Raw genomic sequence first — 23,733 nt, 5'->3', positions numbered from 1 at the left:
TCTTTTAAGTTTTTTGCGGGAGAGGCAACTCTCCACGAATGTATTAACACTTCAGAGCACTTTTAAACCATAAAAACGGCCACAAGGTGGCAGAAGTGCATTTGATAAGAGCAGAGAAGAGACTGTACAAAGCAGAGAAGAGACTGTACAAAAATGTCTATATTCTTGACAATTCCAAGTTAAACTGAATGAGATTTGTTGTTCAGCCCAAGGAGTCATTCATTCACGGCTCGTACACAGCCACATGCCCCAGGCTGTGTGCACATACACATATGCGCAGTCTCAGAGACGCTCACGTCACCTGTTCCTGCATGTGGGTGGTACATGGGGTGTGGCTTGCATGCGCTGAGCAACAAGAGAGAGGGATACTGCATGTCTAGCACCCCCACTGCAGTACACAGCACCTTTAATATACTCACCTTACTTATCTTACCATGCAGGAATCTCTATTACAAGGGCACTCCAGTCAGTACAGTGTGTACATACAGTACCTACTGCTTGGTGAAAATTGGGCTATATGTAGCAAAATAACTATTGTGCAATACGCCTTTTTGTTGCATTCCTTCAAGGGTGGAGCTTGGTACCAAACGTTGAAGAAAATGCTGTGACAATGGTAGAATCTCCTCATGGTTTTCAATGGCCTGAGAGCCGCAAAAGCCATGGCGTGCAATTCACATCCTCAAGCCACTCAGTGGGCCTCCTGTGCTGCATATTGAATCAGTCTTTTATTAGACTTTCTTCCTTTCTTTTGACACCCGTGTCTGCATGGGAATAGTGTCACATGCAGTCTTCACTGTGGAGAAGACGATGCATGAAATATCATAAGTTTCTCACGCTTTGTAATGGAAGGGTTGATGTTGTTTGGTTTTATGTGGTCACAACCATTGCAGTCTAAAGAAAAACATTTTTTTTTTATCCCCATCCACATTTTTTGGCTTCCAATCTGATACGGTACCAATCCTTTTTTTTTATAATAAGCTTTTGTTACAAACATGAATTTGTGGAATTGTATATTGTTATGAAAATAACTCTTCAAACCTTTAAAAATAATGGTCAGCAAAGTATTGCTGAATGTATTTTTTTATTACACAGCATGACCAACAATAATGTTTGGCTTTTGTAACAAACCTCTGTGAGTCAGGTCCCTAATCCAATAAACGAGCCAATAAAAGATACAACTGTAAAAAATGGGCGTGCAAAATACTTTTAGGGTAGGACAAATCATTTGACATGGTTATAGATCAATTTGCGGTGTGATTTAGAATATATCATATCAATATATATTTTTTTTTTCACAAACTCTTTTCAACGCAATAACAATTTGACGGTCCCTACTATAAACAACCAGCGGGCCTCCCGTCTGTCATCATAACAGAGAGGCGTGGCATGCCATGATGCGCACTGTTAATTCCTCTAAAAAAGTGAATTACTAATTAGTTACCGCTCTTAATGCCTGATTTAAAGTTAAGTTTGTAACCAACTAGAGTGAAACAGCGCCCACTTGGCTCTTGGTTCTCCCTCCACTCTTTGCCGTGTTCACCAGCAAGTCTTAAATAAAGGTAAATGTCTTCATGTATTCATTTCATTTGTCATTTATATGTATTTCACATTGTTTTCCACATGTAAAACTATAATTATTCTCTATAAAATGTGTTTTTTGTGTTTTGATTTGCATTATTTCTTATGGGAGAAATCGGTTTTCAGTTTTTCAATTTGTCCCAAAATGTCTAGCAAAAACCGCAACGCTCGAAAACCCAATAAATTTTTTTCAAAGTTCACTGTATTACAAACCCTGGTTATTAATTTGTTTGAAACACACTTGAATAAGGTGTGAAAGACTGCACACAATATTCATTATTCAAGTGGCTCCTCACACATCTATTATAATTGCTGCACCACATGTTCTTATGTCCAGCAAAGCTATCTTGTCTTGAAAGGGTTAAGGTGACTCTCATGCACATGTGCCTCAACATCCATCATGTTTCTCAGTAACCAGATCATAGCTTCAATCATGGACAAGATTACATAGTTCTCTATTAATCTCCCATATTAAGCAGAACCATTTGTGAAAGCAAACGGCCCGGAGAGGCCATCCCTTCACTTGTTGGCCCCAAATCTAATTAGCAAGCATAAAGACATGTTACCGAGGGTCACAGGACATATAGATTGCTCTGCATCTCCCCTCTCCCTGGCTGGCTTGCAGCAAGAATGAACATTTTGATGTTCAAGGGCTCCTGAGGATTTCTGTTCTTGACTGGTAGATTGAGAGAATGAGTTAATGTAAAGCGGGGATGATTAGGAGTGGACAAAACACTGCAGTACATTTTAAAATTACTAGCAGTCGTCATCTGTGAGATTATATGATGTGTCAAAGTATCTCAGAAATCTGTTCGAGATTTGCTTGACACGTGGCCAAGTCTCAAAAGTTCCAAATGTAAGAGAAGCATGAGACGATTTCATTAAGAATCAAACAGGGCGCATTTGGTGGCGTGTCTGAGCAGGCTGGCTTTCCAGATGGAAGCTTAAATAAAAGAGTAAGTCAGTGTATAAGATCTCTGATGATGGATAGATGGATCTGTCCTTTCACAAACAGCTGCCACACTTTGAGTGCTGCTGAAATACTTCACATCACAGAAAGTTGCAATCACACTTTGTTGACATGTCACAGTAAAAATTCCGCAGACTTACTTTGCCTTGAGGTAATTTTGCGCCAGAAGGACGTTCTCCGTCTGATTTGTATGTAGTAGAAACGGTGCAAATAATAACAATAACAATAAACAATCAAATTTGTGTTATCCTCAAGCCACTGTGCTGGCACCACTTTGAATAATTTTGAATTGCTTATGTGCACAACAGCCCAAAGGATTGACTGTAAACACTGTAGTAAGCATGTCGCGCCAGTAGTTGGCAATAGCACTTTATGAAGAAACTCTACGATCTTCTAAGTCTTAACCCAAACTTCTTGTGAACACCCTTATTTGGTGTGCCTGCAAATTTAGAATGCATTGATGTAACTAGGAGTGTCCCGATACAACATTTTCACTTCCGATTTCGATATTGCAGCCTTGAATATCGGCCGATGCCAATATCGAGCCGATGTCAGCACAGCTCATGCATACTTGTATTGCTTGTTTAGTAGCGTGGAATGTTAGAAAAGGATTGATCAAGTGATGGTACACAAATAGAGAATAATAGTCAGCAACAGTACATAGGAGAACAACTGACCCATTTACTTCTTGATGCATTTGGTGGACAGTTATATCGACAATCGGCGTAATGTAGAGAGGCTCGAGGTGCTCAATGAAGCTTTTAAACCTGACATTATTCAACTGCAACTGGCTCTTTTCTGTTACAGCCAATGACTTTTTGCCGTTCCGTGGGAGTTTCTCGTGCTTTGCACGTGTTTCAAACAGCGGTGGATGTACCAGGAAGCCGTGGTGTTACAAATATCCTGCTTCAAATGCGCAACGATGTATTATGAACTACCCCGGTTCTGTGCCACCACAGGAAACTTGTGCATGACAAGTTTTGCACTCAGCTGCGACGTCTCTTTCAGACTTGAACAAAAAATACGGCCACACGGCTGACATCATTTCTACTCCTTGCTAAACACGCTGGTGCGAACTCTGGAATGGTCCGCTTGTATTGCAGTACCAATATCGGTGATGCAAGCCAATGTAATCCGATACTGTTTTTTTTTTACTAACATGGGACCGATATCCGATATCAACATCAGATCGGGACAACCCTAGATGTAACGGTGCAGCACAGAAGCAACAACACTACTTTTGGTTGTGATGACTCCAAAACAGCTGGAGCTGCAGTTGACTATTTTTGTCTAGCATAAATGTTCAAGTACTAAATATCTTTTTTGCTGTAAATGCGGAGCACATTTGATTTTCCAACGATTTAACAGTCAAAATTAGTATTCCAAATGAAGACTTTTAGAGGCTTGAACTGGGAAGAGGCTAACACTTTCACTTGATGTTAGCTGTTTTTCATCCATGCTAAGCTTTGCTAAGCAGAAAGAACACAAGCCCCCTATATTGACGTTCTTTGAAGGAAAGAAAAAAGTATATGCATGCATACGTTTGCATAAATGTATGATGGAAAATATTGATTTGACAATAGGGTTGATAGAGAGGACTGTGTGTAACTCTACACAGGTGCCTGTTTGACCCAGGAAGAGAACATACAGTATATATTCCGAATTTCAACAATGACCTATTCAGAGGACACAATATGAGTGATGACGGTGATGAAGATTATGCAGATGATGTATCAGGGCTTTATATAGCCCTCTTACCTCAAATGACATTGGAGAAGCACAGTGGTAACTTTGAGAGAAATGTATCTGGTTTCTCTCTGTGACTTGGCTCAGACAAGGAGGAGGAAGAAGAGTCGGATCCTCTTACAGTGAGGAGCAGCGAGCTTTGGGACAGATCTATTTACTCAGGGAGTTTCATTGATTGAGGGGAAAAGGTGGCGATGCGGTTGAAGGTGCACGTGGAGAAGAGTGGGTCAGCGTGGCTATTGCTCATGTGGCATGCTCCTGCCTTGACCTCCCATACGACGTCTGTGCGTTTATTGCACTGCAGTGCCGTTAACGGATTGTTTCTTGTGAAAACAGCAGAAAAAACAATGTGTGCTCAATGAAGGGGCGCAACAAGTCAATCAGATACGGTTCACTTATTCAAATCAATGGGGTTTTTTTTGGAACTCTTTGACTTTAAATAAGGTGAACTATGGCGTGTCAATAATATCTAACATTTCCAGAGATGGACTATGTAAAGAACCGAGAGACATCTGGCAACATGTGTTCAGGCGTAATCATCAATTGAATATTTCATTGTTAATGTGCTCATCTAACACACCATTTGAAACGTATTCCACCAAAATACTGTGTCTAAAAGTAAGCATCCTCCCAATGAAGTGAACGTCCTCTTACTTACTCATACCAAGGCAGAGGCGCGTTTTATTTTCAAAAAACAATACACATAATGATAGAACATTAGATGTTGACTAAATTAAATTACAAAATTGAAAGTTGTTTGCATTCATGATAGTAACAATCGTCTGTCACTGTCATTGGAAATAAATATCACTTCCTTTTAAACTAGTCACCAGTTCATTTGCAAAAGCAGCATCACATATTGGAGGTGGGGAATGTTGACGATGTATGATTTTATCACAGTATTAGTTAATAATTAATGATTTTTTTTTAAATAAACATGTGCTATAGTAAAAGTGTAAAAGTACCTGTGGGGAGAAAGATGCAATGGAGAGCAGTGGCATCCGCTTTATTTAGTGTTAGACAGACCACATTAATTATTTAACTGTGAGGGTGCACGCTATTACAGAAACACCGTGGGCTGCATCTTTTTGTATGTTTGTAATGTTGGTCCACCTGCACAATCTAATGAGAGCCAATAAAGCGCTGCATCAAGAATTTTGCATCCAGTTTTTACACCATCGTAAAAACCACAATAATAAACATATCGGTAATCAAAATTGAGCATTATTATCTTTATAAAGGCATCATTTTTGTACAGCTTTTTGATACGTCACATGAGGTGGTCATAATTACGCTACAGTCACTGTAGAATGCAAATCTGTTTTGTTGAACAACTGATGATGGGACGGTAAAGTATTTTACAGTATAATAAACAATTAGAGGGTGCCCACTGTGATATGATTTTTCATCCACAGCCAATGACGTGTGGTGAGGTTCATGGCTGGTAAGACTCTGACCCCTTTGGATTTTTTTTTTCATGTTTAATAGGATAACAAGAAAAAGAAAATAATAATTCACTTTCTTTGTAAATTTTGTTTTGACATATTTCTTAGTCCCGTTTTTTTTTTTTTTTTAACAAACGGAAAAACATTTGTGGTTTTACCTTTTATTAGTTTGAAGTACACGCGCCCCATCTTTCTCCAGAATAAGCTCTAATACTTTGTTGTAAAAGTTTGGTCACTTCTGTTGAGCTTGGATATATAGTCCTCCATCTTGACAGTCAAACCCATTAATCCCTTGAGCAGAGCATAACAATGTCTTTCATGCATTTGACTCGTTGCTAAATCTAACTCTAACTGGTTTCTGCTGTCAAAAACAAAAAAAAAAAGAGGGACGGCCGTGACTTTCCTGCTCACGCACGCTACCACCCCTTCACGAGTAGGTGAAATACTGCAGCGCCTCAGCGTATGACAGTTTTCTGTAAATTATTGTTTGATTAGCAAGAGTAATGAGATCACACTTACATTAAAAACATTACACGGGCTGTAGAAAGTGATGATGTATAATAAATATTTATTCATATTGATGACACACTGATAAACAGAAAAGGGCACGCGCCAGCCGCCATATGGTGCACTCAGTGAAGTGCACTCAGACAATAGGCTTGACTTGCGCTCTCAGCTGAGAGGAGAGATTCACCGTGGCCTCATCTCAGCCTTCGGCCCTGTATTTGATCAGAAAATGTTCAAGTTCTGCAGTTTTCTTACGAAAATGTAAAAAAATGATAGGAATCGTACATAAAATACATTTATAACACGGTTCAATGGACAAATATTAACATTTATTTTATGTTATTTCTCATTCTTCTTTTATTATTATGACAGGTGAGGCTCTAAAGCTGTTGCACTGCTTGTGAATGTGTCGGCGTGCCAAATGTTGTGGCCTGTCGGAGTGTGACGCAATGACGTGTGTGTAGAAGAGCGGATTGCAACCCTGCTAGAAAGAGACATGGCGGGGAGTGCTTGGAAGTCATGAGCTAGAACTGTTTGCAGTGTCATTTTTAGTTCATTGTTGGTGCTCTCCTGTGTAGACGGCTATTTCTCTGTTATCCACTCTAAGGTTATGGATTTTAGATTGAGGGCAAAGCCCGCAGCTGCCTGCTTGTTTTGCAGGAATGCGTTGTCAATACAAAGAGGCAGCAGAGCTAGAATTATTTGCAGAGTTAATAGCGGTTTGATGATGTCATTCTCAGTGACCTGAAGAAAAATTGACCCCTGTTGTGTGAGTATTTCTTAAATGCCACCTGCACAATTATAGTTGGCTTGTCCCTGAGCTGCTACACATCGGGGTGTTTTTTGTCTGTGTCACACACACACATCTCCAGTTTAAATTGCTGACCCATACCTCCACATGTTCTAAAAAACATGTTCAGTGAATGTCAGTTAGAATTACATTCCCAACTGTGATGATGAAATTATTTATTCATTATGAGAGCATCATGAGAGCATTTTGCCATGAAGCTCCAAACACATCAGCCCAGCACAGACAAGCTGTGCCAAACCTGAGACATTTGCATCAGCTCCCAAGATATCCTTTAACAGCAAAGTGCCTTTGTTAGTATTTACATTTTAATACAAGCAATTTTATTTAAACACAAAAATGTTAATATTAGGGAAAAAATAACCAAATTATGACAAAATAAACAAAGCTAAAATGGCATAATGAAAGGAGATGAAAACAAAAAGATAAAATTCTCCAGAGCGATACATAATTCATGCTCTTGACTTATATAAGAGGCATTGTGTGTGTGTGTGTGTGTGTGTGTGTGTGTGATACAAGGCTAAAACAAGTGAAAAGAGATGACAGTGTTTAATCTTCCTCTAGATTGTGGATTTTCTTGAGCTTTTTTAACAGGAAATGCTAAATAGTAATAATTAATATATAATTAATATATATACCTAAATATGCCCAAGTACAGTGGAACCTTGGTTAGCATCCGATCCAGGAGGTCCAACTCTAACCGAAACGTACTCTAACTGATTCACACGGACACCACCTTCGAGTTATTTCTTGCATTTAATAGAGTTTCTTACCTTCTTTATCAAAATGCTGGCACTTGCAACATTCTTTGGCTCTATTTGGGGTTATTTTGCAGCCATGATCAATAAGAAAAGCAGAGACTTGTGGCGTAACTTGTGGCAAACAACTACAGAATCAACCACTAGTGATGTCATAGAAATTGTCCAAAGTGCGGCCAAAGTGTAATTTTCCAACAATAAAGTCAACCCTAGCTAGTCAACCCGAGCGACCCTAGTGAGGATAAGCAGCATAGAAGATGGATGGTTGGATAAAGTCGAGCTTTTATGGGAATAAAGTCATCAGGAGAATACAGTCAAAATGTTCTGAGGAATATTCATTTTCTAACAAAAAAAATTGAATTTCACGGGAATATACTTGCAATATTATGAGGAAAAATAATATCATTTTCGTAGCATTGGGTTGAAAATTTTGTCAGAATATTACGACAAACAAAAAACAAACAAAAATGAAGTTGTAATTTTTGGAGAAAATTAGGTTGGGCAAAAAATTATATTATGGGAACAAAGTCAAAATATTATGGGAATAAAGTCATAATATTACAAGAAGAAAATTTGCAAAGATTATTTGAGAAGAAAGTTAAAATGTTTGGTAAATTTGAAAAAAAAACAACAGCTAAAATGGGTTAAAGTTTGGACACTCCTGTCATAGACGGACGACGGAGCTGCGGGACAACGACTTCCGGTTCCAGTTGCCATGCTAACACACTGCTAACAGGGACGTTTTGTGATTGAAAACTAAGTTTCGAACATAGCTGGACTCACACAGTGTATTAATAACAGGACAAGACGCGTGTCATAGTACAATAACTGGGACGTGTACGCAAACCGAGGCAAAATTTTTACCTACATATGTAAACCGAAAAACACGCTAACCAAGGTTCCGTTGCACCATGACATTGCAGCTCTGAATGTAATGATTAACATGGAGTTGGATTTATTTCAAGTTATTTTTGGTGCTTGTGATTTACACTGAATATTTGGCCATTTTTCATATTATCACAAACACTCACTTTATTATGTACACCTTGCCTGTACCTGGTTGCATCCCTTTTGCCTTTCTAACTATGTGATGTCATTGGTAGAAATCTTCATCTGAGGTCAATATCGGCATGTGTACTGCAAACATGAGCTTCTTAACACACTTAATACTAAGTGCTCTGTGTGTCTGCGTCAATGACAGCTCAGTGTACTGTTTCCCACTGTTTGAAATGTACAGTTTTTCAAGATGTTCTTTTATTCCAGCATGGCGATGTGGACCACCACTTCTGCAGCTCTCGATCATGAATTATAAACAGAGAGGACTTTCCGTGCGTGTGAAATGGCATTGTTCACAGTTTGTGTCACATCAGTGAATGTTTAACTAGGCACAACAAAAGCTGTTCAATATTTTAGAATGCAGGGAGCAACTGAGTGAGGAGCTGTGGCTGCTCCGCTGCCGTTTTACCACCTACTCCTCCTATCTCTCCTATCTGATGTCACATCCTCTAAGGTGCCTCCTCTCTCCTCTGTGGTTCATCGGCTTCATCTTTCTCAGCTGGTCAACAAGGGTTGATTCCTAACCCCCCCAACTCTCCATACATCACACTCTATCTGCCAGTACTGATGGACACATCAGCTACAAGCTTTTTAAGTGTGTGTATTCACCCACCGGCCTCCACATTATGACCACTGCAGTCTAATGAGAGTCAATATACGCCGCATGTTAATTGCTGTGGGTGTACTTGGTAGTGATGTAGCACTTCACTGCATCATACTGAGAGTGTCGTAATATTTTGACTCTAGGGAGGTAATTGTTGTAACCAAAATATGACAAACGCCTCAGTATGATATTAATAATAAACAATACTACACCACTGTAACCACACTAATATATGTATTTACATTACTTTTCGTAACTTTACGTTTGATACATCTCATTAGAGCATACACTCATGTGTGCAGCGTTAAAGGGCACTGAGGTTTGGGTCTCAGACGTCCAGTAAAAAGCCAGGAATGATCAACGCAGGCTCAAGAGGAGTGGAGACATTCTGAATGTAGCTAAAAAAAAAAGCAAAAGATTTGCTCTTCTCATTTTGTTCATGATGTTTGCACCGGAGACCCCTCATCTGCTCATGCCCCCTTTGCGCTCATCTCCTGAGCGTCAACCTCAGCATTTCACTGTCGTCCACTTATGCAGGAAACTGTCTGATTAGGCAGCCGCTAATCAGATGTGACGAGGCAGGCTTTCAAGTCACACACCATCATGCATGCAGCCTGCTTAAATGTTGATGGGTGCATGAGACATTAACTGGCGAGCACACTGATGGGACGTGCACTTCCTTGGAGTGGTCAACCTGTAGAGGACTTCTGTCTGGCTAACATACCGGATGATGTTCGTTTGTTTGTAGAAGTACAGGACAGAAGATTTGATTTAAGGGCAAATTAAGTTTGTGGAAATCCATATCATAGACAAATGGTTATAGAACATGTGTGGGACAGATTGCTAAAAAACATTACTTAAACTGCATTTGTTTCTTTTGGCCTGGCTTCACTCTAAAAACAGTACAATTCAATGGCCAAAACCATACAATGGGAATGAAATGTTACTTTGGAGTAATCAACGTACAGCTTGTAAAACAGGACAGTATATATTTGCTAATCACTGAAAATGACACAGGCATTATTGTCTAACAAATACTTTTAATTAGTTTGTTTGTGTTTGTTTGTGTGTGCGTGCACGGGCATGCGTGTGTACGTGTGTAACTGTGTCCTGTTTCCAGTCAAAGATGGTCGTGGTACCATCATGGTCAGTTTTCCAACATGACAATGAGCCCAAACACACCTCCAAGATGGCAAGTAGCTTGCTGAGGAAGCTGGAAGTGAAAGTGATGGAGTGGCCAAGTATCTCTCCAGACCTGAACCCATATTAAGCACCCATGAGGCATCCTCAAACCGAAGGTGGAGTAGTGCAAGGTGTCAAACACCCACTGGCTCTATGATGGAGAAGTGGAAGATGATTTCAGTACCAACCTGTGTGTGCAGCTCTGGTGAATTTCATGTTTAAGGCAAGTTTAAGGTATGGTTGTATAACAATGGTGCTCACGCAAAATATTCACACTTCGCCCACAATTTGGACATGTTTACTGTGAGGTTCGACCATAATGGCTGTGTGTTGAGTTGTTTTCAACTGGTGGGTTGGGACCCAATAGTGGGCCAAGGAGCCGTTTGCAGTGGGTCGCGTGTCTTTGCCTGGTAAATAATGTAAAGTCTATGAATACACCTCATGTTTTTGACTGCACTATTCGCCCACTCCGCCGCCACCATGTGCATGCCATGTTTATATATATATAAATATACATATATTTATATAAATATCAAAATATATATAAATGATTACACAGTTTAATCAGATTAATCACTGTTTTTAAATGAATTAATCATGATTAATGACCGTTACCAACTAACGATAAACCTATGTGTCTGAATATCCGGTTTGAGGATCGAACGAAAGAACGAAAGACTCCTGTATCAATAATAATCAGCCATAAATCTTTAGATTAATCAGTTGTGGAGACATGCACCGGGTATCGCGAGAGAAGCAAAAGGTTGACAGTGTTTTATGAACAATGCGAGAGCCTGGGCTGCTGGCGAAACGCGCCGGCTAGCTAGCTAGGGCCAGCGCCAGCTAGCCAGTGCAAACTAGCTGGCCGGTGCTTGCTAGCTAGGTAGCGTTTGAATGCCGAAGTTTGGAACGTCTTTGGATTAATTTCAAGAAGGGTGCAAAACTTCACCAGCCAGACCAACAGAGGCGAGTATGCTAGCTAGCTAGCCGGCATTTGAACGTCGACATTTGGAACGTGAATTTAATTAATTTCAAGAAGGGTGCAAAACTTGATCAGCCAGACCAGGAATGCCCATTACGTCAATCGTGAGCTACCGGTAGATGGCCGAGGTAGTTTAGGTGGATCACGTAAATGGCATTTTGTAGATGTCATATGACATTAAGCTCCCCTCCTGATTCGCTCTTGCTCCCCTGTGGCGTTTCAAGCTGCACACGGAGATGCAACTTTCATCTTTATTATTCTAATTCTAACTAACTGAGCAGTAAGATGCTTATATCTATAACAAAAGTTATCCTTTCACTTGTAGTGGCTAGTTATGTAGAAAAAAAGTCAATTGTTGATGGCTTTGCTTCGCGTCATGAACTCCACTATGGAAATGTGTGTTTTCTACACACATTTATTTCATGATGAATTGGAAAATGTGTCCATTGCTGAAACCTTTTGAATATGTTGCTTTGCCTTTGGCTACATTGTCTTTTGCATAATAATTTTCGATTCTTGTATATCGGTAATGTTTGATAGCAAATGCTAACTGGATGTAATACATGAACTGTGTGAACTCTGTGTCCTGATGAACGTTATGTAGCTATTTTGACTGACATACAGTATTACCAGTAAGGTCTCCCCGACCTGAAAACGTGCAGTGTGATGTTGTTGGACTTCTGTGCGAACCACAGTTTGTCCATAACAAACACCATGTTCGAACATAAGGAGTCTCCTGTTCGTCGAGTCTTCAACTCTCACCTCCGGCAGAGTTTTGCCTACATCCCGAGGGAGGACGAGGATACTGAGTCCGAATGGGCCGTATTTCGTGCCTCCATTGCTGAGGCAGCCGATCGGAGCTGCGGCCGCAAGGTGGTCGGTGCCAGTTGTGGCGACAAGCCCCGAACCCGATGGTGGACACCAGAGGTCAGGGCTTCCGTTAAGCTGAAGAAGGAGTCCTATCGGGCATGGATGACTTGTGGGACTCCTGAAGCAGCTGACAGGTACCGGCAGGCCAAGCGGTATGTGGCTTCGGTGGTGGTCGAGGCAAAAACTCAGGTGTGGGAGGAGTTTGGTGAGGCCATGGAGCAGGACTTTCAGTCGGCCTGGAAGAGGTTCTGGCAAACTGTCCGGCACCTCAGAAAGGGGAAGCAGTGCAAGGTCCACACTGTTTTCAGTGGGGATGGGGGCCTGCTGACTTCGACTGAGGATATAGTTGGACGGGGGAAGGAATACTTTGAGGCCCTTCTCAATCCCACTGACATACCTTCCATAGAGGAAGCAGAGTCTGAGGACATGAAAGCGGACAGTTCCATCACTATGGCTGAGGTATCTGGGGTGGTGAAAACGCTTCCCAGTGGCAAAGCTCTTGGGGTGGACGAGTTTTGCCCTGAATTCCTCAAGGCTCTGGATGTTGAGGGACTGTCTTGGCTGACACGTCTCTTCAACATTGCGTGGAAGTCAGGAACAGTACCTCTGGATTGGCAGACCGGGGTGGTGGTCCCCCTTTTCAAGAAGGCTGACCTGAGGGTGTGTTGCAACTATAGGGGGATCACACTCCTCAGCCTCCCTGGGAAAGTCTATTCCAGGGTACTGGAGAGAAGGGTACGACCATGGTTTTTGTCCTGGTCGCGGAACACTGGACCAGCTCTTCACTCTTGCAAGGGTACTGGAGGGTACTTCATCTATGGCCTTCCAGGACAGCCAATAGATACTTGTCTTGCTGAGGAGTGGTCATCATTGATGCCAACCGCCATAATGCAGAAGAAGAAGAAGACATTTGTAGTCGGTCCCTGCGCTCCGGTCTCGCTGCCGGCTTCTCCTGGAGATCAATATAAGTCAGACTGCAGAGAACGCGGCTCGTTTTGATAAAAACTGAGTTTTAGCTGTTTGTCTGTGCTGCCATGGTTGGAAATAGGTACGGTTTACTGTGTTAGAACCATTCACTTGGGAGTTATTGATCCCGGAAGTTTGAATATGTGAATATGTGAATATGTTTCCAGCTTTACCACAGTCTCTTTTGCGCAAAACTGTTTTGCGAGGGAATGCAAAAGTTCGTTCTTTTTTTTTTTTTTTTTTTTTACCCATCATATTTTTTTTCTCCATGTCCCCTCCGGGGCGCCGTATGATCCCACTTCATGTCTGTCTGCTTTGGGATTCTAACACACGGCTGTGCTGCCCTCGTGACACCCTCAGTGATAATGTTTGGACACCCCTGATGTAAAGGGTTTTTCCTCAGCCTTTACTTCACCCTTACAATAAGTTTTGTGGAATTTTTTTGTATTGTGGTGTTTGTATCAACTTGGATACAAACAGAAAAAAACACCTCTTTTCTTGTGCTTTTGTACAAAATCCGATTTTTTTTATTAGTGCAGTCTCCAGTTGAGAAAGACTATTCATAATATTTGTTATTCCTCAGTCCCAATGTGAAATATATTTCCTTATGCTAATAGAAACAATGTTCACCATAAAAGGGGGGTACCTTTTTGACAACCTGACTTAATGGGCAAAATGCTTTAAAAAGAGAAAGTCCTATTATTTGGGGAGTACAAGTCAAACTGCCAGGGATCAAATGACACTGGCTCCCTGGCAGATGTTTCCAACCAAAAACCCACAAGATGGATAAGCAGCTAAAGCCAAGTGACAACTAACAATAAAGCAGACAGGAATGTAGACATTTACATTTTGTCATAAGTAGAGCTGCAGCGCACCGTGCTGATGTTTAGCCTCAGGCTGTGCCAGACGGGAAGGGATTTCCTATGCTATCGTAATGTTTGATCACTGCCATTGCACAAGCACACATATCACAAAGGTGTCGCGTGTCTCACAGCTGTTCACTCCTGGTTCTGGAGCTTGTTTAGACGTAAACAGGAGCACCTCAGTTTGGTGAGGTAAGCCAAGCATCCTTTGAGTCTTCCTTAGATGCTGTATAAGGTGCAAGGGCCGTCCAGGCAACAAATACAAAGCGAAACTCTCCAAAGCTGTGTGTCACTGTGTGCTTCATGGCATCACAGCACAATTACTTGGTTCTGCAGAGAATGGAAATGTAATCAATGTATGGACCCCGCCCCCTACTGTCAATAGTGAAAGTCACATCTATAATCAATTAGAGGATGCTCTGTGTTGAGGCTTGTCACACTGACAACAACAACCAATAAAACATTTAGGGGGGTCATTTAGACATAAAAATTCATAAAACAAAGGTTGCATCAAAAATTCTGCCTTTTTCAAAAAGAATAATGCTCACTTTTGAACACTATCAGAGAGATATTGATTTAACAATATGGAATATTGTGTTTGTAGTTGTGAGCAAGCCTCTATTTTTACTTCAGCTCTCTTACCTGAGAAGGGCAAAATATTAGAAACACCCAGAGTCGGGAGGCCCGCTTTTTGATACATCTTATATATTGTACTGTATATCACCATATGTGCAGATGTACTTAATCTTGTGGCCGGTTATGTGGTGTTACTGACTTAATGCCTTTCTTTATTTTTACAGATATGGTATTGTTTAGAAATACCATAATTGACCTTTAAATGTGAGGAAAATGTGGATGTTATGATGTGTTACTGAAGGAGGAGTCTAGTTAAGATTCAGCAACTAATGGAATTAGTCTTAAACTTTGTATAGGAATGATCAAATAAGCGTGTGATTATTTTCCAGATTAAATTGTCCGAGAGAAAGCAAAGCCTTTCATGCGTGGCTGGACTGCAAGAAAAGATACATTTTGTTTTGGGGCAGCACAATAAAATTTAGGGTAAATTAAAGTAAAGCGCATTTTTTATGCATAATGCTTCCACGTGCATTTCAAACCATGCTTTTCCATGTTCTCTCCTAATGGCATGATGAAGGCTCTGGTATTTATTTCTAACTGGAGACCTCCTGTTGTTTGCAGGGAACACAGCCTCCTCTTCTGGACAAAAGTGAAAGTAGCAATGCCTGTGATGAGGCTCTCATAACACAAGTGAGTAACACCTCTTGTTGCCATGAGCGCAGCAAATCAAGTTTACAGCAATGATGGCAATTCTTCAGGTAATGAAATAGCATTTTATCACCATGACTGCAGTGATGCTAAATGGTTTAAAAATCAGGCTATAGTGACTCTCTCAATGCCTCATAGGAAATCTTGAAATCCCAAATGTCTGGGGCCACTTTTTCAACAGATAACCAATAATTTGACTCGAGAAAATTCATATTATTGCCGGGGGAAGCGTTAAAAAGTGTTGCGTGATCGATGGATCTGATTAGTTTGCTTTGACCAGGGAGCTAATCAGGCGAAAGGGATCAATGGTGTGGTTGTCACACCGCCTTGTGTTCCTTCTTTCTTCAGTTAACTGCAATGTAAATGATTGGACACTAGAGGAAATCCTACTGGGACGCATACTAAACTCTTCTTGTGCTGCATGGTGCATGTGGGAATCTGTGCGCGCACTTCACCTCTTCTTAATCAGTAGTGTTGGAGAAACAACTCCCTATTATGCAGTCCTCTCTGAGCCTCTTATCATCATATTTGTCAGCACTGCTTATATCAGTTTGCTCCGCTGTTAACTTCGCAGAGAATGAACAGCAATTTATAGGAATTGACATGCATGTATGGGAAGTTACTGCAATGGATAACTACTTAAAATGCATGGATGGACTACGGCTTTGCCACGATGCAGGATATTCTAAGAACATACAAACTCCACTCAAAAAAGCCTGAAATGTGATTGTAGTAGAAGTGCTTACCACTTGCAAATTTCCGGAAATGTCCCCTTTGTAACCCTCTGTACAACCGGTAATGTTGTTCTCCTGTGTGTGCGTGTGCGTGTGTGTGCGTGTGTGTGTGTGTCTTTCCATCAATGAAGTAGAAAAACCTGTAAGGCTCCAGCTCTATTTGTCACATCTCTTCCACAAGTAAACTAGTAGCTAAACAAAAGGAAGCAAATCTTGTAAATGCTTTATGTACCCCAACTCCCACTTAATTTTAATGTAATCATGATGAAGGCATCACGAAAGAGTCAGGTGGATGTGCATCATGATAATCTCCACACTAGATATGGTGAAATGAGCTAAAGACGTAAAAACGGCGCACAGATTTGTTGCTATTGATTAAATGTCATTAATATAGCGGATCACTTGACTTGTAAATGTAAGCAAAAATGGGTCTAGTCCATTCACCCAAAATAATTATATGGTTTTTTCATCAATGAAGAAAATTTCTTCCATCCATCCGTTTTCTATGCCGCTTATCCTCACTAGGGTTGCGGGGGTATGCTGGAGCCTATCCCAGCTGACTTTGGGCGAGAGGTGGGGTACACCCTGGACTGGTGGCCAGCCAATCGCAGGGCACATATAGACAAACAACCATTCACACCTATGGAAAATTTTTGGGTCACCCTTTAACCTAGCATGCATGTTTTTGGAAACCGGAGTACCGGGAGAAAACATCTCAAACTCCACGCAGAGATGCCCAAGCGAAGATTCAAACCCACGTCTTCCAGATCTCCTAACTGTGTGGCCAACATGCTAACCACTCGGCCACCGTGCGGCCGAAAATGTCTGCCTCATAGCAAAAATGTAATTGAAACAATTCAGTCAATGGATTCATTTAGTAATTCTTCAATGCAATGTAGTAATTCAACTCTTCTTCAATAGGGGATGAGGGATGAGCACTCCAAAAGCTCTGTTTTTAAAGACAAAAACCTATGTTTGTGTGTGGACGAGAGGCCAAAATGCCTACAAAATTATTCATTTTTTAAAAATCTGTATTCGTGGGCACATAGCCTAAATTTCCTCGACTGTGGGGATAATGAACCATCAATTAATCCATTATTGCCGGTGTCGTATTGAGCAGGCTAATGCTGCCCGGGTGAATTTTCATGGTGGAGTTGTTCTTTAGAACGCAGTGGAAACCAACAGCACCTCTGCTGGTTGCAACCAAGTAGTGCACTCAATTTTTCCTCAATTTCTTCACCTCACAATTTATTCATTGCACACAGCAAAACCAATGAGTTGATTATTATGCTCATCATGATAAGAACCTTGACAACAGTTTTATTACCCTCAGATTTTAACAACAAAAACCACAACATGCATCTTTTTTTTTTCCGCGAGGCTGTTGAATCTTGGGTTGCAGTAGGTTGTGCAAGTGTATGAGTGTGTTTTAGGTTTGGACCAATGGCCAGACTGGCAGGCTTTGATGAGTAGCACGTACGAGCATGTTGTCATCTGCTTCTGTATGTGTGAAAGGTGTACCATCACCTGATGATATGTTACGTGTGCATGTGTGTGTGCATGTGTGTGTGTGTGTGTGCACACGCTCGTGCGTGTGTGCGCCTACCAAGAGAACAGAGAGCCCCTGACTCCCTATCTTGACAAAGTTAGGTAATTAACGACAGAGCCTATTAAAGGGGGAATATTCAGCCAATGATAAATGGCTTTAATAACAGGGGCATGTTCCCTCTAACAGAGACAGATCCTCCCTGCCCACCAGATAAAACTACCCAGACTCCCATCTCACCATCCTCTTTATCTTGCCTTCTCCCAGTGGACATCTTCTCTCCATTTTCTCAGTCTTTTTGTTTCCTTTTTCCTCATTTTTATCCCAAAAAGTTCCATCTTTCACTCTGTCAGTGTGATTTTTCTGCAAAGTTCAATTGAGCACCGCAGCATTTTCATCTGCATGCATGCATGGTTGTGTTGTTAGGCTCTTTGTGAAGGGGGCATGCAAATTGGACAGTTAAGACGCACTAGGACCGATTTATGTCGGCGTGCAGCGCTTTTAACAGGAGCTGCGCTTCTGCTCTATGTGTCCTGGTGGGTTTAGGGGCCAAGGCCTGACCACGGGGGTCACATCCATCACAGCCCCTCAGTGTGAGATAGGTCCAGATGTTTGTCCTCATTAGGACACAAGGAAACATTCAAATGACTGAACCCTAAGCAGACGTTGGCCTTTATTCACATTCATCAGTATGCTCTTGCATAGACAACGTTGTGTGGACAATCTTACAAACATAGTTTTCAGCTGTGATTCCTATTGTCTTCCTAGCTAATGAAATAATCATTTAATTCTTGGTGCAGAATTTACATTCTGGGCAGCATTATGAAATTTTGACACATGACGGCCTTTTGATCGATTGATTGAAATGTTTATTTTGAATATTTTTTCAGCAGCAATTTTATGGAACCAAAACCTTGTGCACAGTGATTTTTAATAAGGAGAATGGCTGTCGTTGCCCCAATGACCCTTGATCACCTACTTAAATGGTCTTTGTTAGGGTTCATGAGTGTTACAGTTCAAACTTGTCCAAATAAAATGGTTTGACAATGTTTATTTTTCTATGAAAGTATATAAGGCATATGTGTTGTATTTGTGTTTAACACGTTTGCAGATTCAACAAGGCCTGGACCTTTTGTTGTACTAAAATAAATGTCTCACTTGACTTGTTGAACAGCTTCATGCAATCTCTCTCAGGAAAAAAAAGTCAGTGACTCCATTAAATACACATGAGAATCTAATTAGGGCCCCCCCTTGTGCAGCACGCTGGGGGACAGGAGTCATAGGGGACCCACACTGCAGACAGGCATGATACCCAGTGAGCACACTTTGGAAATTAATAGAGCATGTCCAAGGACCAGTGTGACAGAAATGCTCAGTGCATTTATTATATTTTTTACATGATTGAAAGAATATGCCCGCGAAATATTAGTTTGCAGGTCAAGCTCAACGTCACGTGGCCTCGTTCGTCTTGATAAATGATCAGATGTTCTGAGTAAGATTAACATCGCTGATCATTTTGCTCCAATCCTTCTTAATTGAAGCAGAAAGGGGAGTCTTCCACTATATTTCCCGTTATAATTAGGTCGATAACATTTGATGAATTATAGCACTCTTTCCTTCCTCTGCCACATGACATACGAGTGTGGACATAATTCTTATTCACGCAGGGGCACGGTGACTGATGCCATTTAAATTACACCTCCTCCATGGAAAGTATTCAGGAATACTTTGCGGAATGGGAGTTCATCGTAAATTGATATATCAAGAAAATGAAGGGTGTCACAATTGGATTGCAGTGACAAAACTTGAAAAATGAGTAATATGATGAGCATCAGACGGAATGCACAATGGTGAACGCTCTCTTCCTTCCAGTTGGATGTTTCTAACGTAACTGTTCATTTCATGATCATGGATGCTTTTTATAAGAAATAGTGTGCTGGTACTGTGTACTGTATGCAACACGGCACTCTAAATTAAATGAAATTACTATTACAATATACTGTATTGATTTTATTTTCAAAATGTACAATCTTTCAGGAGACAGCCAATCAATTTTTTTTTTTTTTATGGTGACAATTTGTTATTTTAGATATGTAAGCTTTTTGTAAAGCCATCTTCTCAACCGCCTTCTGCTGCTTAATATCGTCTGACTGAGACTGGTGGCTGTTTTAACACTATGTAGACTCACACACATAAACACACACAATGAGGCTGACTTACAATAATTCAACACTGAAAACATAAGCACTCCCTTTTAACTTTTATTGACAATAAAGCCTGTACACAACGGTCTTTTATTGCCCATTTTCGTACATAACTTATGGTGATGTAGTGCTGTCTGAAGTGTTAACAACAAAAAAACTTCTACTTCCAGTGGAAGCGACACGGGGAAAACTGGAAGTCATTGTGAATATTAGTGGACTACGTTTTTGAACCACTGTCTCGCAGACTAGAAATTAAAATTGCGTGTGACTGCAGAGAAATACCAAATATCTCTTTGGAGATTGATGAAGTATCTATCTAGCTAAATGAAAGCAATCTCCAGTGCCCACTAGTGGCTGTGAGGCGTATAACTTCAATCAATAAACCAATTATCAGCATTCACACAATAAAATGATTGATGGCGTTAGTGTGAATGCAGTCACAAAATGAATTGTATTGCATATTAGGGTGGGTGTTCTTCACTTTAGTCCTGTTTTGTTATGAAATTGCTCCAGATTCAGTCAAGAAGTTGACAGGAAAAGTCATGGAACTGTACAGGTCGTCCTTCCGCATTTTGGCCTCACTTGGCTGCGTACGCACGTCCGTAAATGATCAAAAACATACGTTTGGTCTGTAAATACTGGACTAGTTTAAGCACGCGTAGCAGGTGAATGCGTTCTGTAGGATGAGGTGTGTACTCGTCTTGAGCACCACGGATGAATACAGTGTTTGTCTCATTTGAAGCTACACAGAGTGGATAACATTGCTTAACAATTTACTTTTTGCACTTCATTACATCTCCCAAGCTTAAGGCAGGCTCTTCTGGTAGAAATGCGCCGAGGAAAGTGAAAAGCCATTACCGTGGAAGTAAAAATAACGGTTAAGTTCCGAGAGAGGAGAAACACCCACCAATATTAGCCGCACTTTTGGTATTAAGCGTTCAACTATCATTAAGTATAAAGATTGTATCCTTCAGCATGTTAAAGCATCTGCTCCTATGAAAGTGACAGTAATAACTTGTGGTCTCATTAGTGTTTTATTTGGGACCCAGTTGTTTCTGATAATGAATCGGCTATGTTGCCAAGCTATTGATGAGGTCCGTAAAAAGAATATTTTCCATACCTTACACAATTCCAACATCCTCTCATTTTCCCGACATATTTACTGTGACAGAGACCCCAATTCCCAAAGCGAGCAAAATGAACTACATTATGGATTATTGTGTAATTATGGCGCTCTCCAAAGTCTGATAGAGAAGGAAAATTGGGTTCTGAATATTTCATAACGCAAAGCACCATCTTTGTTGAGGAAATTATTTAGGGATAGCACACTCATTTTCGGACTAGGTAAAGGTTCATTGCGAGGCACCAGAGAGCAGTAATCGGAAAATTCTAGCTATCCAAAGGAGTCATTCGAGGATGAGCGTACCCGTCATTCACTGAGGACATCATTACTCCTCAGTGAGACAAGCACACACTCTCAGCAGCCATCAAAAGCCATCAAACTCTATTGCCATTAGGGGTTATTTATTCCACATATAATTCACAGTCATGTGACAAATATGTACTTTTGTTTTTTTCTTTGTCTGCAGATGCGCTGTGACTTCTCCTCTTGTTTCAGGCAAAAGATCCAACGAATGTTTCGCCATTTATGAAAACAAGGCAAGTCCTGGTAAAGATGATGCTCAGACACTGCCATTTTTGCACAAAGCATGAGATAACATCATCATCACCAAGGAAAACAAAACAGCTTAAGGTTGGATAAATGGCATACTTTAGAGGAACACGGACTGGGATGTCAAAAAATAATTTTGTCGACTGTGGAAAATACATGAAGGAATGCCAGTTTTGAAAAATGTCATGTTTAAAAGGCAAATCTAAACGTCAGCGAGACAGATAATATACACAAAGAGAGCACTGCCTTCTGGGCTTCTGACGCAAAAAGGCGTGAGAATCCCATTTTTCCCAGCTGAAATGAACCGCAATTACCTAGCATCAAGCATACAAAGCAGCTCGCTCACATAGCCTCGAGATGAACGTCTTTGCAACATTACTCTAGCAAACACAGCAAAAGAATGTGCATAATGAAACTAAATTTTAGTGTTCCAATAGCATAGCATGTGTACATGATATACAGCTGCACAATCTAATACGCTGGCATACATGAGGTATGTGAAATGTCTGCCAATGTCTGCCATTTCAAAGATTTGATCAATTTTGATATCAATTCAGAGAGGTATTCATTTAACAACATCATCAGTGTCTGATGAAAATGCCGTATCTCCACTTGATGATGATTTTGACTTTTTAACATACTGTAGATCAGTGGTCCACAACCCCCGGGCCGCACAGAAAGAAAAAATAATTTCCATTATTTCATTTTTTTTTATGTTTTATTTTGAAAAGTGGCCGGATTCTCTCTGTTACATCCGTCTCACTTGACGCATGTCCATTGTGCGTGTGCTAACTTTCTCTCATGCCGCACAGATAGACTACTACTGTATTTTTACCATTTTTCTTTCACCTCATATTTGGTGTCAAATGCTGGTACTATGTGGGAATGCATGAAGGTAAGTTTTGATGACTTATTGAGTGCTAATGTGCACATTTGTCTCAAGTTAATTCATGCTAGCACACTGCCTTTTCCCACACACGTCAAACAGCGGTGTAATAATCTCTCTGGAAAAACTTGGCTGGAACTTGAACAGGTGGATGGTGGGTCGGCATTCATTTTGTGCTTTTAATTTGATGTTATTCATGTCTTAGTTTTACACAATACATAATAAATCAGATAAATTAGATCGCTGCAATGTACAAACCCATTGAGCCCCATTGTTATGCCATTCATCCATGACCATCACCTCAGGTCGCAGCATGATAATGCACGGCAACGATCTGTACACAATTCCTGGAAGCCGAAAACGTCTCTGCTCTTGCATGGCCAGCATACTCACTGTCACATGTCACATATGCCACATGCCACATGTCACCCATTGAGCATGTTTGTGATTGTCTGGATTGCCGTATACGGAATTAGTGGTGTGTTTTTCAGGAATGCAGCGTAAACAGCATAAAAATGTGACACGGGGTTTTCATCAGACAGCATTATTATGTTTATTGTAAATGGTTATAGTTGTGCAGTGGTGGAGACTTGCACTGAATCATCCTGAGAGCTGCTCCCCTAATTTTGATCCATCACGGGGGAAACATTTTAGAATATTGTCATATCAGTAGCTCTCTAACAGAGCGAGATACAGTCGGCCCTCGCCACATCGTGGTTTGAATTCCCTCTATCACGATTTTTCCAAAATATATTTTTTAATAAAGTTTTGTGGTCGAATACTGCCTATTAGTAAAAAAAAAAAAAAAAAAAAAAAAAAAAAAGCATATTTAAGCAAATTTTACATATTTTTTGCCTAAATGAAGCATTTTCAACTATAAAAATTTCTAAATGAAGTAAAATACAAATATAAGACATTAAGAAGACGCACTCAAATTGTGATATGCAGTATTCTACGCTGGTCACTAGGTGAAACATACAAGCACCAGGCTTGATCGCCAGAACAACAGGCTTTTATTGCAGGTTTGAATGATCTCACAACAGGCACAATGATAATAACTTAATCATCATAA

At 40.6% G+C, this 23,733-nt stretch overlaps 1 long non-coding RNA gene across 1 annotated transcript in view; it reads left to right on the top strand.

Annotated features, from left to right (window-relative positions):
- LOC129178139 (uncharacterized) overlaps positions 1 to 21,763 on the top strand; it is a 29,325-nt gene extending 7,562 nt beyond the window's left edge. The window contains exons 3-4 of the long non-coding RNA XR_008569755.1: positions 15,533 to 15,601; positions 21,693 to 21,763. This is a non-coding gene — a long non-coding RNA (uncharacterized LOC129178139). The remainder of the gene's footprint in view (positions 1 to 15,532; positions 15,602 to 21,692) is intronic.
- The last annotated feature ends 1,970 nt before the right edge of the window (positions 21,764 to 23,733 follow it).

This window comes from Dunckerocampus dactyliophorus, chromosome 3 (assembly GCF_027744805.1).
Source record: "Dunckerocampus dactyliophorus isolate RoL2022-P2 chromosome 3, RoL_Ddac_1.1, whole genome shotgun sequence".
Lineage (NCBI taxonomy): Eukaryota > Metazoa > Chordata > Actinopteri > Syngnathiformes > Syngnathidae > Dunckerocampus > Dunckerocampus dactyliophorus.
The sequence above is the reverse complement of the archived record's forward strand: the minus strand, read 5'-3'. Positions and strand labels throughout refer to the sequence as shown.